At 32.3% G+C, this 18,814-nt stretch overlaps 1 protein-coding gene across 3 annotated transcripts in view; it reads right to left on the reverse strand.

Annotated features, from left to right (window-relative positions):
• Tfpi (tissue factor pathway inhibitor) overlaps window positions 1–17,877 on the reverse strand; it is a 73,061-nt gene extending 55,184 nt beyond the window's left edge. For 2 of the 3 annotated variants that reach the window (XM_047546648.1, XM_047546647.1), the window contains exon 1: window positions 17,638–17,877. The gene's annotated coding sequence lies outside the window, so the exon portion shown is untranslated. The remainder of the gene's footprint in view (window positions 1–17,637) is intronic. The other variant, XM_047546646.1, reaches the window with a different exon arrangement.
• Window positions 17,878–18,814: the final 937 nt, after the last annotated feature.

Genomic DNA, 18,814 nt, shown 5'->3' on the forward strand with positions numbered 1-18,814 from the left:
AGAAAAAATGTAGTTCAATTTTGCTAATTTGTATATCTATGATTCCAAAGTAAGCATTCTATTTAATATTGTTGAAATGGTATTCATTATAGTTTAGTAAGATGTTACTTTGTTATCTATTATTAATTATAGTATGCTTAAATATGTACTTTAATCTAAAAGTAGAGATGAAAATTGAAAAGATATTTTCTTACTACTATTTTTTAAAAATTAAATTTCAAAGATGCTTTATTTCATTTATATCTTATCTATATATTTAACTATTCCTTCAATATTTACAAAATAAAGTAGTATTCTTAAATTGGAAAAGTAATACATGCTTCTTTTCAAACATCATAAAACATAAAGCAGAATGAAAGAAAATACAGAAGAGCCTTCGATGTATACATTCAGAAATAATTGCTTTTGCATGATTTCCCATGCATGTGAGTACCTGAATGTATTAATGAGTGTATGTGTTTAATTATATTTGTATAAGCATACATGTATGTCCACTATGCTCTTGGGTAAACTCCTTCATCATGCAACATGATGACATTGATATCTCTCCAAACTGACCACATAACCTCATTTAATGACTTCTTAATAGTTTTGCTGGATAATCACAAATTAATTTTGTCAATCTCATAATACTGAGCAATTAAATAATTTCTATTTTCTCAATTATAAACATTAATGTAATAAACATATTTTTAGTTTAATTTTTCATTAATTCAATAATTCAGTTCATTAATTCAATAATTTCCTTAATTATTTCTTTGTGGGAAATTCACAGGAGAGGAATTATTGGGCCTAAGGTTTACATATTTTCAAGACTATTAATATGTATTGAAAATTATCTTTCAGAGATATAATGTCCATGTACAATTTTTCATGAGCATATAAAAGTGTTTACTTCTTTGTACCTTTGCCTAATGACTTGTGTGTCTGTTCTTTTAAAACTTATCAGTTGTTCATCTGACTTTCAACAAACATTAAGTGGCTGCTATTGTGGACAATACAATGTGAGCAGATTAGAGGAATATTTTACAAAGCATAAGCATGTAATATGAGAACTGGCAATACTAAAGTTCTGTGGTTGCTCTTGTATGCTTTTTTGTTCTTTGAAAATAATTTAAGAATACAGAAGATATGATGGAGCAAATAAACACAGTGATGTTATGTCATATGATAAAATTAAATGAAAGAAATGGGCATAAGAAAGGAATTTAGAAGATCCAAATTTGATTATCATCTTTTGTTAAGGAAAAAGTTTGAAATATCTGCAAGATTTAGGTTTTTCCTCTGTATCCTGTTGTACCCTACTTGTGTACGTAATGAGTGAAGATAATACGTGTAAATCACACGCAGATAATGGGTAACCTAAGTGGATTTTTCTCAGCAAAGTTTAACCACACCTGAAAACTCTAACATCTGTGATTTTTTTTACAGAAGGAGAAAATGCTTCCAGATAGTTTGATGGGAGAAATGAGAAAATTTCAAAAAATTTGCCCCATTTGCTTTCAAGATGATAAATGAGATTTATCTCATGTCAGGCAATGAGATAAAGGACATATAATTGGGTGGGGAGTGAGGCAAGGTGAAAACAGAGTCTTGTTCCTCCTCAAATTAAATAAATATTTTGCATCATTAGCTTTATTCAGAGAATTATGACACCTTTAACATCACTAACACCACTCACTAGCATCATCCTCATTTATAACTCTTAACCATCTGAGTTTAGTTTGACAATAAACAGAAAGTGTTTCGTGCAGACCCTTGTCTCTAGAAAATTGCACAATTAAATGGAAAAACGCAGCATGTTCAATAAATTATATTGCACTACCATCAAAATCAGAGGTTGAACTACTTTGGCAGTATAAGGGAAGTAGTGTTCTTAATAATGAGAATTGTGAACTTGAAGAGGTTAATATCTGAACGATAGATTCTAAATTAAAAAAGCAAAAACCTTTGAAATCCTGGAAAGAAAACTAGATAGATACAAAGAGTGAGCGAAGTACGTGAGAAATTTCATATGTGGAAGTTGAAGAAAGGAGTTGAAGAAAGGAAAACTGCTTTCATTGAATAATTTTTTTTTTCAGAAAGAATAAAACTTTAATGAATAATTGAGGGGATTTCAGGGACAGGATTAAGTGATAACAGATTCTTTAAGATGCTTCAGATTCTGAAACATGATAAAGCAGTTTAGGTAGAGAGTAGAATCAAGAACAGGCACAGCTTCTAAGGCAAAGAGATTCTAGGTACTGAGCCTAAAGGTAAAACACATTGCCTCAGAAAGCGGATGAATTCAAAATAAATTGAGTTTGAGTTGGAAATATTTGTGAGACTTCAGTGCGGCCATAAAACAAGGAGCCCGATACATAGACATGAAACTCAGAAACATGTAAACTTGTTTCTTAAAATTTGTAATTGAGGTCTGAAGAGAATGTGACATACCATCAATCCTTTACTACTAAAAATACAATGCAGCTCAGGATAGAGGTCTTTATTGGATATAAAAATATGAGAATCAGTATTTAAATGATGATTGACTGTAGAGAAGATGAGATTTGTTTAGGGAGCATTATATAGATACGGAGGCTGACACTTTCCCAAATGCATTTACAAACAGTAATTATGTAACACAGTGAGTCTACCAGGTAACTCTGAAGATTAGAGAGGAAAATTCTGGGAGTGGGTTCTGAAGAACAAGTCTGAGGAAAACAGGTTGGAGAAAACTTATAAGAAATGGCAAGAGAAGTTGGAAAAAACCTGGGAGACTGTAGTGCCACAGATATGTAGGGAGAGATTATTTTCAGAAATTCTCACCAATTTGCAAACTCCAAATCATAGAGATTTCCAGAAGACAAGGGCTAAAGCATATGTATGGGCTAGAATAATAATGGAGTCATCAGTCCCCTTGCAAATAATGCATTGGAGTGATAGGGCAGTAGCCGCCCAGTTGGGGAAGGAACAGGAAACAAAAGTCGTGAAGATAACAATTCAGGACACTGTTACAGATCTATGCTGACATACGAGAGCAAGTATTTGAAGGAAAACTTCCTGCAGGGAATATGGTTTTCTTTGTTGTTGTTTTTGCTGTCTGGGGATGGAACACAGGGCCTTGTGCACACTAGGCAACTGCTGTGCACGGACCTATAGCCCCAGCCCAGGAAACAGTGGTACATGGTTCTGCCACTGCAGAGACAGAGACAAAAGCTAAAGGAAAAATATAAGGAATAGAGGATGAAGTCCTAAGCACAAGTGAAACAGATTTAACTTTGATCTGAAGATAAATGTACCTTCCATGAAGTGAGAGGTTTTCTTGGTGGAGAGTTAGGGGATAAAAATAAATTTGCAGCATGTGTGTGTGTTTGAGTGGTGAGGGTGTTGTTGAGGAGCAGATTGAAAGTTGAAGATTTTCTTGCTGTGATTCATTTTTCTGCATGAAAAAAATATTGATATTGTCTTTTCGAAATAACAAGTAGTAGATTTTAAAAATGTGAACATTTGATTTTTCTCTTGATAAAATGAAATGGGGTATTAATAATTTCTTATTAAATCATTTCTGAAGTGTTGGAATCCCAAACCATCAATTGATAATAATCTCTGCCCTCAGAATTCAGTAGTTCTTCCTTCCAGGTACGATATTAGATATTTGAATGATTCATGGTTGAATTATAACAATTGAACAGAGATAATGATAAAAGGACAAAAAAGGACTGGATCTTTAGGTATGAGAAAACATGAGTGGTTTGTAATCTAATCACTGAGTGATAATTTTCCCTACGTCTACATGTATTTTGTTTAGAAACATGTATGATTGAGTTAGTAAAATCACTTATAAATAAAAAAAATTATAAAACTGCCTAAACACACATTCACATTTATTTAAGCAGAGAAAATTGTATTTTTAAGAAATGTGCTAAATCATTAGGGCAACCTAAATTTTGAAAACTGTACTTAAAACTATATGTGTACTTTCAGATCAATGAAAATGATCTTCACAGAGGAAATGATTTTCATAGAGAAAAGAGATGGTTTTATAGGGGCATTATCTTAATTTTGTGAAGTCATAGATACATTTTTGACACTTCGACTTATTAAAATGTTTGGTCACATTGTTTTTTGGTTTATGAAGCAACCATTGTCTAATTAACAGACTCAATGTGTTCATCACTCGGGGAAGAATGGTCTGCACCCACCTAAGGAATAAATCTTTACATTAATCATTGAGATTCCATTTCTCTGCAATTGGTTTAGATATTTCTATATGGTAAATCAAGGTCAATGAGATGTGAGGGTCTTCCAGGGTCGTGGATGGGGCCCATTTGAGAATGATCTTTGATTTAAGGCAGCTGCAGGAGAGGATCCACATGGCTTCTTTGACTTGTCTGATGTTATGCCTGTGACTGGAGTGGCCATTAGGTAACATTGATTAAGGCTACCCTAAAGTCAAATAGATTTGCTATGAATGGTGAAAATAAGAAGGTGGAAAGAACCTGACTTCTAGACGATTCAACTACTCTTGAAGCATTCTAGCTCTGTATTTTGTATAAAGTGGGATAATAAGTGTCACATTATTTAAACTGTGTGTCCTGTAGTTTATTTTTTTCCTACTAGCAATCAAATGTAACCTGATTGTTCTCTTGTTATTTTTGCTTTCAAGAACAATCTATTAAATAACTTGCTAAACACTTTATTTTTTTTAATTGGAAGGTGCTTAAGGGAATGAGAAAATTAGTACTACAAACCCCTGGCCAGAATCCCCTTTTTTTGTTTTTAAATTTGTTTTGACATTAAAATATTGCCAAATATTTCTGCTATAAGAGTGAAAATTTCAGGTTAATTATTAAATGTTCACCCAGATTAAAGATAAAATATAGGAAACATGAAGCAAAAGTCTGCAACTGCTAAGGAAATTAACATTAGAAACATAGTGTAATTTATAAACAAAACAAAAAACCAATTCCCAAAGTAATGGCTGACTTTATTGATTACTTACATGTACTAAAAGATTGGTTAGTACAGTGGGGAAACATTTTTTTTGGATTTGACTTTTTTTTTTTTTTTAATAGGAAATCATAATTTTCTGGAGAATTACTTAATGTAAAATTCCCTATGAGTCAAAGCACCAACAGTTTATATTGTAAATTGTGACTATTTCATTGATGGAAAAAAAAGCTTATCCTCTTTTTTTTAGATATACAAGTAGTTGCCATGTTTTGTTTTATAAAGCAAGGGAAGTTCTTATAAGAATAAAGATGTTAAAAGCTGTTCACTGTGTATATATACAATATAAAAAAAGAAGTAAACATAATCACATTAAAGGAAAGGGCAACATCAGGCAGAGTGAATATCTTGATGTTACAATCAAATGGCATATAGCATGAGCCAACTAAGTTTATTTTAAAAATCAAAAAACTAAAACAGAGGCAGGTCATGCAATTATATGCTGTTAGAGCTAAAAGAAACTATAAAGATAAATATCAGAAATATCCTGGCATTTGTAATGAGGATACTGAAGATCAGAGATTGATTTTCTTTCTAAAGTCTTACATTTGCATAGTGTCAGAGCTTCAACTCAAAACTCATGAGTTGTGACCATTTAAAGAGGGACGAATGCAAGCTTCAGGAAGATTCTCTATTGTCAGAAATATCTTCTTCCCCACTCCTCATTAGGAATTTCAGATTACTTACAATTTCTAGAAATTACCATTTAGTCAAGTCATAACTTTAATTTCGATTTTCTGTTTTGGGGGCCAAAGTTCTATTAGTAAAATCTAAGTCATGAAATTTATTGATACAACATTTATTTTTCTTATTTTGGGGATGCATATTTTCAATGAAGAAAAAATTATTTTCACCTACATAATAATAGGCAATATTGATTTTTTTTTTTTATTTTTATTTTTTTGCCAGTTGAAAGAGATGAGTGATAGATCTGTATTTGGAGAAGGAAAACAGAAGTAGTAAAGGAGGTGGGTACGTGGGGTGAAGAGATAATTAGAAAGTGAAGAACTGAGGAAATGCAAACATGTAAACATGTTTCTTAAAATATGTAATTGAGGTCTAAAGAGAATGTGGCATACCATCAATCCTTTACTACTAAGAATACAATGAACATGAAATAACATGCGATAAAGAAAATAATGCCAAACTTTCTTTCTTATGGTAATGAATACTATTTTATTATGCTTGAGTTGTCCATAAGTACTAAAACTCTATCAGGAAAAAAGAAATGTGGAATTGGCTTGCCTAGATTTTATATTTAAGACTATTTTTTAAAAAGAAGGTGTTATTCCTTTTTTAAAATGAATTCACCTTTCTTCATCATGATTACTCTGATTTTGAAATTAACTCAATATATTTGATGGACACTGAAAAAATGCAAATGTATAAAATGAATTTTGGTTTGGAGGGAGGAATAAAAGAATTTAACATACTAAATGTGCTTTTCTGTTAGACATCCTAAGAATGAGAATAATACAAAGAGACTTTTGACTGCCTATAGCTATATTTCCTGCCTTTCAATTAGTTCTTCTAGTTATCTTATTGTTCAGTAAGATAGGCATATGATATTTCAGGACCAAGTTATCTATCTGTCTCTCTTTTGGTTAATTAATTAATATATTAATTTAAATTAATCTACTATCGACTAATTCACATTGACTTAATGTCTGTTTTTAGGAGGTATATGTATTTGCAAAGACGTGGAAAGATAGTTTGAACTTTTATGTGAGAGTTCAAATTAGAACTTTGAGTTATGGCATGAGACAGGTTGATATTACCATTTTATTTCAAGGATCAATAGCTAAAGCCAGGCCAAATTTTCATTTTCCTTCAAAGTCTGGTTTCATCCCCCATTTTATTTCTGCTTAGAGAGATACACTGGCGATTTCTCAACTTTCTACTTCTGCTTATCTCAGCTTGTGGTGTGAGAAATGGAAAACAAAATGTTAGCTCATATATATAAATTTCCTACAAAATATTACTATATTATGTCTGTTAGTGAAAGAGGAGACAAATGTATACTCAATATACATACTCAATATAGAGTAATTTCCTACAAAATAGTACTGTATTATGTCTGTTAGGGAAAGAGGAGAAAAATGTATACTCAATATACATGAGACTATATCTTTAGAACATCTGGTTTCAGTTAAATGATAAACCAGGTAACTTATTAGAAAATTGTTATGGTTTCAAATATTAGCTTCGGTTTTTCTCCTTAAGAACAGTAGACATGGCAAACCAAAAGCAACCCATTTTTTCAATCCTGTGAGAGAATTTCTTGTACTAACAATCAAGGTCAATGTAGGGAAAAAACCCAGAATTCTAATTGTCCTCTAACGGAAAGTATTTGGGAGGGATCTGAGTTTGGTTCAAGATTGGAACTACAGCTGGTGGTGACTACACCCATCTGTTCAGATGACATCCTGAGGTCAGTTTCTCTGAATCATCTCTCTAAAGGAACAGAGAGCTCCAGCCAGCTGACTCATGGTCTTCCGAGAGCTGTTAATAAGTTGATCTTGAGCCACTTTCATTCAGACAGTAAACGTCAGACTTATGAAAGAATGAGACCCATGGGCTGCCCCAAGAATGATAAGCAATTGATACCACTTTCTTTTTAATTCACAAGATTCAATAGTTTTTTCTCTTTTTTTTCCTAATTTTGAATGTTCTTTATTTTACACTTTTATAAAGGTTCGATTATAAAATTGGCATTTCTTTTTTTCCTACCAAATCCTACCTAGTACCTAACCATATAATCAGATGAAATTTCTTGTTTAATACCCTGCTTAAATTCTTTGAATGTAATTTTCTGGGGTTGTAGACCAGAGATTTGATTTTTTATAAGCTACCTGAAATTCTAGTAAGTATATTAATTCATAAATGATTAAAAGCTTATCACATTGTATACTGTTAGTGTCCTGTAAAGGATCTAATGCATTAAATATATTAAAAATTATATATTAAAATAATATAATGTTCATCTTTGAAGATATTAAAAATTGAACTTGTTTACTGAAATAAAATCAAAACTGAAAGATATTTTAAAGTGGCATAATATTTTCCTTGGCTTTCAAAACAGTCTCTTCTCTTCTTAAAGATGTCTTATTTCTAGCATATCTTATGCCACAACTGCTCTGGCTCATGTCAAGTTATCTGCCTTTGAAAGGTTTATCTTGTCTTCTTCAGCACATGCTATTGTTTGATACTTTTACTGAATATAACTATACATACTCTTTTGTATAGACATTGATACACATCTCAGGTACATGTTTTATGCAGACGTACAAGCTCCTAGGAAATTTTAAGAAAGCTGTGATCTCCCTTCTAAAGTGCAAAAAAATACATGCACATATAATTTTTCACAAAGATTCTTGAAGACCACCCATGGATCACCACTCACAGGTGTCTTTTATAGATAAGACTTTCACCACCTATTAGGGAGAATAGGTAGTCACTTGTATCTCTCTATCCTCTGAACAAGTAGATAATAAAATAGGATACATAAACTTATTGAAAGAAGTAAAGTAACACTGATAGAAGTGAGGATCTATATAAATGAAGGAAGAGATTGTAAATCTAAATCTATTCTGAAGAAAAACTTTAATAACCGAACTATGGAACCAACCTAGATGCCCTTCAACAGATAAATGGATATTTATAACAAACTTAGTTCATCTAATTGGCTCATGCTATATGCCATTTTATTGTAACATCAAGATAAGAGTGATATGGCAAATATTGGTTCTGGTAATATTTTTACTTTTTTGGGATAGTTAATTAATGACTACAAACTTAAAAGGGTTTGAAAAGAGTTTCACTCAGAGTTGACCACATATAAAAAAAAGATATCCCTTGCTATGTGACTTTGAAGCTAGTCTAAACAACCCATGATTAAATATCTTTCCTCAGTTTGCATATTCTTCAACAATTCCTTAATAAAACACATAGAAAAATAGGTTAATTCTGGGAAGTCTAAAACTAGAATGAAATTATTGACACTGACAGGAAGACTTAGATACTTCTAAAATTAATTAATTATCTCACTGGTTTCTTTCCTCATCAGCTAAATAGACTTGCCCAAATAGATTAAAACTACAGAATTTAAATGAGATACATAAGAAATTGAATAAGGTACACATTCTTACATAACTACATAACCAAGTTCCAACATTAATACAAATTATGCAAATAATATTTGTCATTCAGGTTTATTTAACTAATCTCAATTGCTATAAATAACTGAGTAGCAAGCCAAAACTGTAGTTCCTTTTACAGAAGAGAACCTTTAATTTGTATTTACTTTCCCTAGATTTCTATATAGAGAAATAGCTGAGGAGCAGAGGAGAGGTAATAATTAGAAGAAAGGTGACAAGAAACTATCAGGAACAGCAATCTGCAATTCCTGGTAAAACTTAAGAGGTTCTGAGGAACTAACATTGGGCACTCGTAGTTTTGGTACCTACTAAACAAGTGACATCTTGATTTTTAGGCATGTGGAACTCATTTTTCATTTAAGACAGAAGAGAATGAAATTAAATAGCTTTCCAAATAGCAATTATCAAGCCAGGTATTACAGGTTGCACACACCTGTAATCCCAGCAGCTCAGGGGACTGAGGTAGGGTGATCACAAGTTCAAAGTCATACTCAGCAATTTAGAAAGGCCCTAAGCAACTTAGCGAGACCCTGTCTTAAAATAAAAAATAAAGATGGTGGGTTAAGCATCCCTGGGTTCAACTCCTAGTACCAAAAAAAAGAAAATAAACAAAACAATAGCAACAACAAAACCGAAATAATCACTATCAGACAAACATGAGTAAATAAGCTACTTATTTCAGATGAAATAATTATTTCATAGAAACATAAAATTTGTTTCATTATATAAGCATGCAAGGATATAGTCACTTAAAGTAGTTCTTGGGATATAGCAGGCAACAAATATTGTTTATTTTATAGGCAAACAAATACATCACAATACCTGTGCTCTTAAAATTTCTCATTTTATTTATATTCCTTTCATGTTTATTAATGGCATCATTAAAATACAATTAAAAAAAATAGTCCTACTACTTCCACCCCAATGGAACACCATGGACTAGACTCATCCTGCCATCTGAAAACAAAAGCAAAATATGTGAAATAATATTGGTGAGTGGAAGGAACAGATCCAACAGAGAGAGAAGCAAGATTTATCCCTATGTTCCTATATTTCTAGTGTAAGGCCTGAAGAGAAGTTCCACACTAAATTTTGGGGAGCTCAAACTCTGAGAGAACCCAGGGGTCTCCCTGAGTTTAGGAGACAAAACAGCTACAGCATGAGATCTTCAGCGAAACCTCAATCGTTCAGCCACGTACTCATCAGAGCATGCCTGACAGAGAACTGTTCAGGTCTGGATGAAGAACCACCTCATGGTTGTGAGGACCACTCAGGGAGCAAACATACAAGTGGAAATAGCTCCTGTTCACAAGTTGCCAAAAACACAATTCATGAAGAATTAAGTTGAGGGTTCAGAAGGTTGTTTACCTCAGTAGTGGGGAAAAATTAACCATAGAATAAACATTGCTTTATTCCTGCCTAACAAAGCTTAACAGCAAGACAGCAAAATACCAAACTGTTTTCCAGCAATTTAACTCTAACCCAGAACAGAGTTCAAGTATACTACAGAAATACAAAATATACAGCAACCAACAAGGTAACGTTCACAATATCAGTTATCTGCATACAAATTGCTACGTATGCAAAGTACACTAATACATATTCCACAAGAAGAGTTAAAATGCATAGACTTGACATAGAAACTAGAGTTATAAGAAAGGATATTAAAACTGTAATTTTAAATGTATTCTATGTGTTCAAGAAGTTAAAGAAAATACTAAGTGCATTAAGTAGAAGTTTGGAATGTAGAGACCCGATCAAATTTCTAGCTATTGAAACAATAATATATAAGATGAAAAACACATTAAATGGTGTTTACAAACCAATTTGTCATGGAAGAAGAAAGAAATATTAAACTTAAAAAAATAGAGACTGTGCAAATTGAAAAACAAAGATGCAAAGACCAAAAGTTATGGACAGAATTTTTGTGAACTGAGAGGTAACTTAAAGATTTTCAGTTAGTTTACATGAAATAGAATCCTAAAAGAAGAGAGAATATTGAAAGAAGTAAAATAACACCGATGGAAATGAGGATCTATATAAATGAAGGAAGAGACTGTAAATCTAAATGTGTTCTGAATAAAAACTTTAATAACAAAACGATGGAACCAACCTAGATGCCCTTCAACAGATGAATGGATCTGCTATACACATACAATGGAATACTACTCAGCCTTAAAGAAAAATGAAATTTAAATGGATGGATCTAGAGAATATCATGCTAAGTGAAACAAGCCAATCCCAAAAAACCAAAGGGAATATGTTTTCTCTGATATGCAGATGCTAATTCATAATAAGTGGGGGGTGCTAGGTAAAAATAGAGGTACTTTGGATTTGGCAGAGGGGAGTGAAGGGAGGGCAGGGGCTATGAGGGTAGGAAGGATAGTGGAATGAATCATACATATATGTACATATATGATTACATGACCAGTGTGATTCCACATCATGTACAACCAGAATGAGAGGTTACACTTCATTTATGTGTGATGTGTCAGAATGCATTCTATTGTCATGTATAACTAATTAGAACAACTAAAAAAGATTATTAAGTGTTTGAAATCAAATAACATTGTGGTGCATTGGTTATAAGGTACATGGAAACAAAATGTGTGACAACAATAGCAACAGAGGACAAGGAGGGAAAATATAAGTATACTGTGTGAAGTTTCTCAAACTATAAGAGAAGGGACTTAATATCATTTGAAGGTAGACCAAAAGAAATCAAAGCTGTATATATAAGCTCAAAAGCAACCACTAAAAGTAAATTATTACAGAAAGTACAGCAACATTAAAGATCAAATGCATCCTATATAATTCTCAATCTAAAAGTAGGCACACACACACACACACACAAACACACACACAAGAAGTGAAACAGGAAATGAAAACAGATAATGATAACAACATTGAGATTTAAACTCAGGCATACCACTTATCACATCAAGGGAAAATGACACAAACATTCCCATTTAAAGGCAAATTTTGCTTGAGAGAAGGAAATAGCAAGAACCAACTACATGTTGCCTAAAATAACCAAATTTATATTTGAAAACACAAGTTAAAAATACAAAAATTTGGAAGGATGAGGTGACACATGCATGTAGTCCCAGTGGCTTGGGAAGCTGAGGCAGGAGGATCTCAAGTTCAAAACCAGCCTCAGCAAAAACCAAGGCACTAAGCAATTCTGTGAGACCCTGTCTCTAAATAAAATACAAAATAGGGCTGGAGATATGATTCATTGTTTGAGTACCCCTGAGTTCAATCCCTGGTCCTCCCTCCCTGCAAAAAGAAAAACCCCTAAAATCAAAAACAAATTGTTGTACCATACTGACACCAATCAAAAGAATCCTGGGTTAGCTATGTTAAAATAAAATAAAATTTAGAGCAAGGGATAGTACTAGGATAAAGAGAGTTGTTTTATAGTCATGGGGAAAACTCATCAAGAGGACAAAACAATCCTAAATGTTTAGGTACCCAATGTCAGAGCTTCAAGTCACCTGAAGCAAAAATTGACAGTATAAAGGAAAGTAAATAAATACAGAAGTACATTCATATATTTAAGTAACTATGTCCCAATACTCAGAAGGAAAAGTTGGCAAAAATATTTCATGAAGACTTAGAAGATTAAGTTCGCCCTTTGAAATAACTTGATCTAATTGACATTTATAAAATATTCTGTTCCACAATGGCATAATATATGTAATTCTTAAGTGCATTCAACCATTTATCAAATTATATACTATTCATGACCATTAAATGAGTCTCAATAAGCTAGGTATTATAAAAATTATAAGTACTCTTAAACTAATGTAATTAAATTGGAAAAAAAAAAACATAAAAGGAAGCTATCTGAAATCTTTGTTGAAATACCCAAGTACTTAAAAATAATACTCTTCTAAATAACCTATGGGGTCTATATGGAAATCACAGGGAACTTTGGAAAATATTTTGCACTGAAGAAAAACACAGCACATTAAAACACAGCTAAAGAAATATTTAGAGAGAACCATACAGTAAGAAAATAACAAAAATCAGCATGGATATCAATTAAATTAAAATTATAAAAATCAAAATCTATGAAACCAAAGACTGGCTCTTTGTCAAAATACACAAACTTGATAAATCTTTAGGTAGACTGATAAGAAAAAACAACAAAAACAAAAGGCTCAAGGTAACACAGTAGGTAGCTAGAAGTTTGCATCGTTACATGAACACATATTATTAATTTTATAGCAATAAATGTGACAACTAGATGAAAGATACAAATTCCTTGAAATACACAAAGTACTACTCAAAAAGTTCATTCAAAAAGAAATAAATTACCTGAATAACACTGTAACTATTTTTTAAATTAAATTATGTACTTTCACAAATTTCCCACAAAGAAAACTCTAATGTCAAATGTCTTCATTAGAGAATTTTACCAAAAATTTAAAGGAGACATAGCTCCAATTTTACACTAACTCTTCCAGAAAATTCAAGAGATTGCAGGGAATTCTTGCCAAACCTTTCAGAAGGGCAGAATTATCCTAATACTGTTACCAGAAAAAGAAATTATGAATATAGCAATGTGATATGAAAATTTTCTAAATTTCAGCAAGAAAATCCTGTCTTTATCTTTACTAAGGTAACCAACATTATAATAATCATAATTTGTTACTATATTAATTAGGAAAAAGATTTATTATGAATCTAGAATTCCTTAATTTTTAATAGTCTTTTATTCTGAAAAATAAAAATAACATAAAGTTTGCCATTGAACAATTTTTAAGTATATCTAAGTCATCACTAATATCTGTTTCCAAAATTTTTCATCATGCCAAACAATCTCTAAGCAATTCCTTACCATTCATACTACCCCTGGTAACCTCTACTCTACTTTCTATTTTTATAAATTTCCTGATTTTAGATACTTATATAAGTGAAATCATACACTATTTGCCCTATTGTATCAGATTTATTTCACTGAGCCTAATGTTTTCAAGGTTCACTCATGTCTCATATATCAGAAATTCATTCCTTTTGCATTTAAGCATATTTGAATCAGTGGAACATGACATTTTAATATAAAACCATTTTTCTGGGATGAAAGTAATCTAGGACTTTGAAGCTTCCTATGTGGACTTCAAAAAGATTACCAAAATAGTCTCAACAAATGTCATTACTCTGGAGAATCATGCCCTTTCTGAGATTCATTCCAGTTTTAAATTTTGTGAAATGAGGAATGAGGTGATGCTTTGAGGCAAATTACTTTGGTGTTCAAGTTTCAATGGTAATAAGAATGAAGTGTACGAGGGAAGCTCAAATGAGGTTGGCAGCAAAGTGGGGTGGTACCAAGGGTGTGGTACAGTTCACACTTACATATGGTAATAGAAACATACATTTTGATCAGTGTGTCCTGATGGATGTGTTCACATTCCCAATGTTGAAATAAACTTCTTCTGATCAAAAATAAACAATTTTTTTTCCAATCATATTTGGATTGAGAAATTTTTTGCAGCAATTCCAAGTCTCTCCAGAGACCTGTGTTCTACCAGATAAAACAACTGGGATAGAATTATTATTGCAGCATTGGAACTTCTGTAGATCATGGTGTCCTTTTATTCCTTTGTTTTAAAAACAATTTCAAAATATCATTGTTCCAACTAACAGAGAACATAGGATCCCAAAGGGAAACCTGAGAGAGCTGAAAACAGTGAATCTGATGTGAACCCACTTCTTTCTGCAATTGTTGGTTTGAGGCAGAAGAAACATGGCAATGACCATGATGTCCTCAGCCTTTTGGTAACTGAAGCCTAGGTTCTAGTTCTGCATGGTATTTGTCACTTGGAGATGTGAAGACAAGAGAAGAATAATGAATCCCTGGAGTTGATATATGTAATACCAAGAAAGTATCAAGAATCTAAGACAGTGATGCTCTAATCTGAAAAGAAGTTACTGGAAAAAGGTGCACTTTTTCATTTTTAGTGATATTGGACACTCAGAAACAAGGACTTCAATACAAACTTCATGCCAACAGAATTCATATTTCTCCCAATTCCCAAGGCAATAATAACTGAAAAAATTATAGCATTCATATATTTCTAGAAAAGGTAGCAGAAGCTACCTTTGATGCTGAGCATTCAAAAAATAATTTTTATATGAAAAGGCAACCCATCAAGTTAATTTCCCCAAATGAGTTAAATGGGATAGACAGTAAACAACAACAACAAAAAATGAATTGACTGTTTAGAGAAGGCTTTCGTTAGAAGACTAGATGAGTTGGACTGTAGTAGAAGTCTTAGATCATGTCTATAGAGCAAAAAGTAAATTGGTGGTCTAATTAAGCCATTTTAATCTATGAATTATCATTTAATTTTTAATTATACTAATAAATTAGTACAAAAATCTTTTACTATAAGATTTTTTTGAAAATTCTATTTTGAGTACTTCCCTTCACTTTTCGTATTCTCTCCCCAACTTTTGGGGGCAAGGATGTTTACTTTGCATTTTTTTTCTTCTATTAGTCAGAGTTATCTGTTGGAATCTGTCTTCAGTGTTTGTGACAATGCATTTAATCAACCAAACATTGCTAAAGAATCTAGTATGCTTACTATTTGATTAGATTTCTAGACATCCTGGAAAAAATTAAGCCTTTTGAGCTCAGCAATTTTTTTCTCCAATAGTTTGTCATTCTGTCCAGTTAGCTTTTGAATTTGGATAATATAGATAAATAATACCGGGAAATTAATTTTCAAGGAAGAGGTAAATAAACTCGCTTAATGCAAAAATATTTTTCTATTTCATGTATTATTATTTTTAAACTTAACGATAATGTCTGTAATAAGAAATTCTAGTTAAAATGCTTATACAACCAATAAGCCCATAAAGTATAGAGTAATAGACAGTCACAATCATCAGGGCATGGAAGGCACCTGGTGATGGCATGATTGATAAGAACGGGAGCCACATTCCAAAAGAAGGGTTTGCTCATGTCACTGGCGGCAAAGCAAATGCTTACAAATAAGAGAAACAAAGTAAACCAAAACCAATGTGTCTGGTTCAGAATATCCAATAGAGGATACGTGTCACCAAAGCTTTCCAACAATGTTCCATGGTCACCTGAAGAAGACAAATTTGGTTTCCCAACATAGCTACTTAAATTGTTTAAATTATTTAAATTTTTTACTCTTGCTTTAAGACTTCATGTTATTATGTTAGCTATCTGTGTGTAATAATATTTGCAAGGCTCTATAGATCCTGTTTATATTTTACATCATTTGAATAATCCATAGACCCCATATTTGCATTTCATCTAATTTTTCAGAGTCTATTTACTCTTTTGTATAAGTTAGGCAAAATATAAATAATCTGCCTTACAACAATCATGCACTGAAATGATATATTTAAAAGAATCCTTAAAATGATTTAAGAAATGATTATGTCAAGTCCAAAAACTTTGTAATATCTTAACACTGCCCCAATTTTTCCCTTCTGACATAAACATTATTCCTTTACATGTAAAATATGACTCTTTGGGCTGTGTTTCCTGCCTGGGTTCTGTTCCTTGGGTTTATGTTATCGCATATTGTACAAAGTCATTTTGTGACCAATTTCCAGAGCACTGAGTCACAGTGTGGCTATTGCTTATCTTTTTCTTTTTTCCCACATGAGTCTGTTCTTGGTTCTCAGTTTTTGGTAATTCTTTTATACAAATGAGGTTTTTCCATAATTAAGTAACTATTTGTTGTAGTCCTGCGGATGTGTGCTGTTATATTTTGTCCTTTTCTTTATTACCAGAAGCAAAATTTAATATCACTTCATAACCAACAGGAACATGACAGTAATCATGTAAGTATGTAATCTGTTGCTTCAACTGACAAAATTGCAAGATATATAGATTTTTTATGACATATAGATTTGATCATAAATATTCTTATTTAAGTATCTTAGAATAGGAGCTTTAGTTTTTGGAGACTTGTAAAGTATTTCCATAAAGATCAGTAAATGAATACATAAAATATTTGATTTAGATTACAAGAATTTTAATGTTTATACTTTGTTTTAAAAATCACCAATAATGGCAAAGTAAAAATATTTCTTTAAACAGAAGCTGACAGATGCTTGATATTATAGTTCTTTATAGGTTAGTAAATAACATTTTAAGGTAAACCGAACCTTTAAATATTCCAATTAACCAAACACAATTATCAAAGAATTCTGCTACAATTTTAAAATAATGAAGAGGCTACACCTCACCAGCTGCTCACAACAGTGTTCCTGGTCAGATGCAAGTAACCACTGCTCACACATTTGCTTAAGAACTAAAGACAAATGCTAAGTTCTGAATTTTGCATTGTAATATGAGTCTACTTTGTTTAGGAAGAAAAGCTGATTTTCATTTTAAAGGAAGAGATGGTGGTTCTCCTCTCCCGGTCTGCTCTTCCCCCAAGAAAAAGAAATAAAGGTTATTTCTCATGGGCTAGCCAGCATATTCCCAGGTACTCACGAGTAAAATCTCTGACGAAAGTTCTTGGAAAGATTTTTTCAAAACGGACTTGAGGCTATTTTGTTTTCCCTTCCTGGTATTGAAAAGAGGACTTAACTTCTCACTTCTTTTAAACGGATCAAGAAAGTCGGGAGTGGAGAATACTGAAAGAATGCAATCTGATCCTGCTAGCAGTGAAAGGGCGAGGTAAATTTGAGGATTATCCAGCCCAAAGTCACTGTGTGTTTAGTAAGAGAGAGGGAGCCTCTGAGTCTGTTTCAGAGATCACCAGCTGGGAGTAGCCTGGCTTCCTGTTAGGTCACGCCAGCTCTGACTCTATTTAGTCTCATTTTGCCAAACTCTTCAAAAGCCTGCCTGTTTTTTTTTTTTTTTTTTTTCTGTATTTCTCCCCCATAATGGAGGAAACAAATGAAGGAAACAGCTTGCACTGTTTCAGACATTACCAGAATTTTTAAATAACTTTTTTTTTTCCGCTTTCTAGGAGTCTTTTAAAAAACATTACATATTAATCATTACATTGTTAATAAGTGAGCTTTCTTTTGCATCTGGTTTCTTATCTTCAAATTACTTTAACCATATTGTCAATAGAGTTATGAAAAAAAAAATCTGAGGATTATTGGAAGTCCCATTTTAGAGAGAAAATATAATAATGTGTTGTCAAATCAAAATGTCAGGCTGTGAACACTACAAGGCTACTTGCTAACTTGGCAACTTTGGCCAAGTTATTTAAATTCTCTGTCTCAGTTTCTTTTTGTCTAAAATGGTACTAATAATAATTCCTATGCTTGATACACGTACTAAATGAATTAATATATGGAAAGGACTTAAGGCAGGCCCCATCACATAGCAAACCTCCATTAATAACTATCATTATTGCTGATGTTCATATTATTATTTTACAGAATATGTAAATATTTAGCGAAGTTATTCAGCCTTGTGCTGTTGTAGATCTCTGTCATTGAGTTTAATGACTGGTGTTTCTATAATGGATCTATGATCAAGCTAATGTCAGTTGCAAATCTCCCAGTTCCTTGTTTTCTCCATCTCAGCTTCTCTTTGCACTTTCAACGTTCTCACTTCTTTCCTTTGACCTCTGTGTCAAACTAACCTCCTGCACAGGTCTAGGATGGCTGGTTCCTATGTATGGGGCTGTGATGCAAATCATGCAGCCTGACTT

The sequence above is a fragment of the Sciurus carolinensis genome, chromosome 3, assembly GCF_902686445.1.
Source record: "Sciurus carolinensis chromosome 3, mSciCar1.2, whole genome shotgun sequence".
Classification (NCBI taxonomy): Eukaryota; Metazoa; Chordata; class Mammalia; order Rodentia; family Sciuridae; genus Sciurus; species Sciurus carolinensis.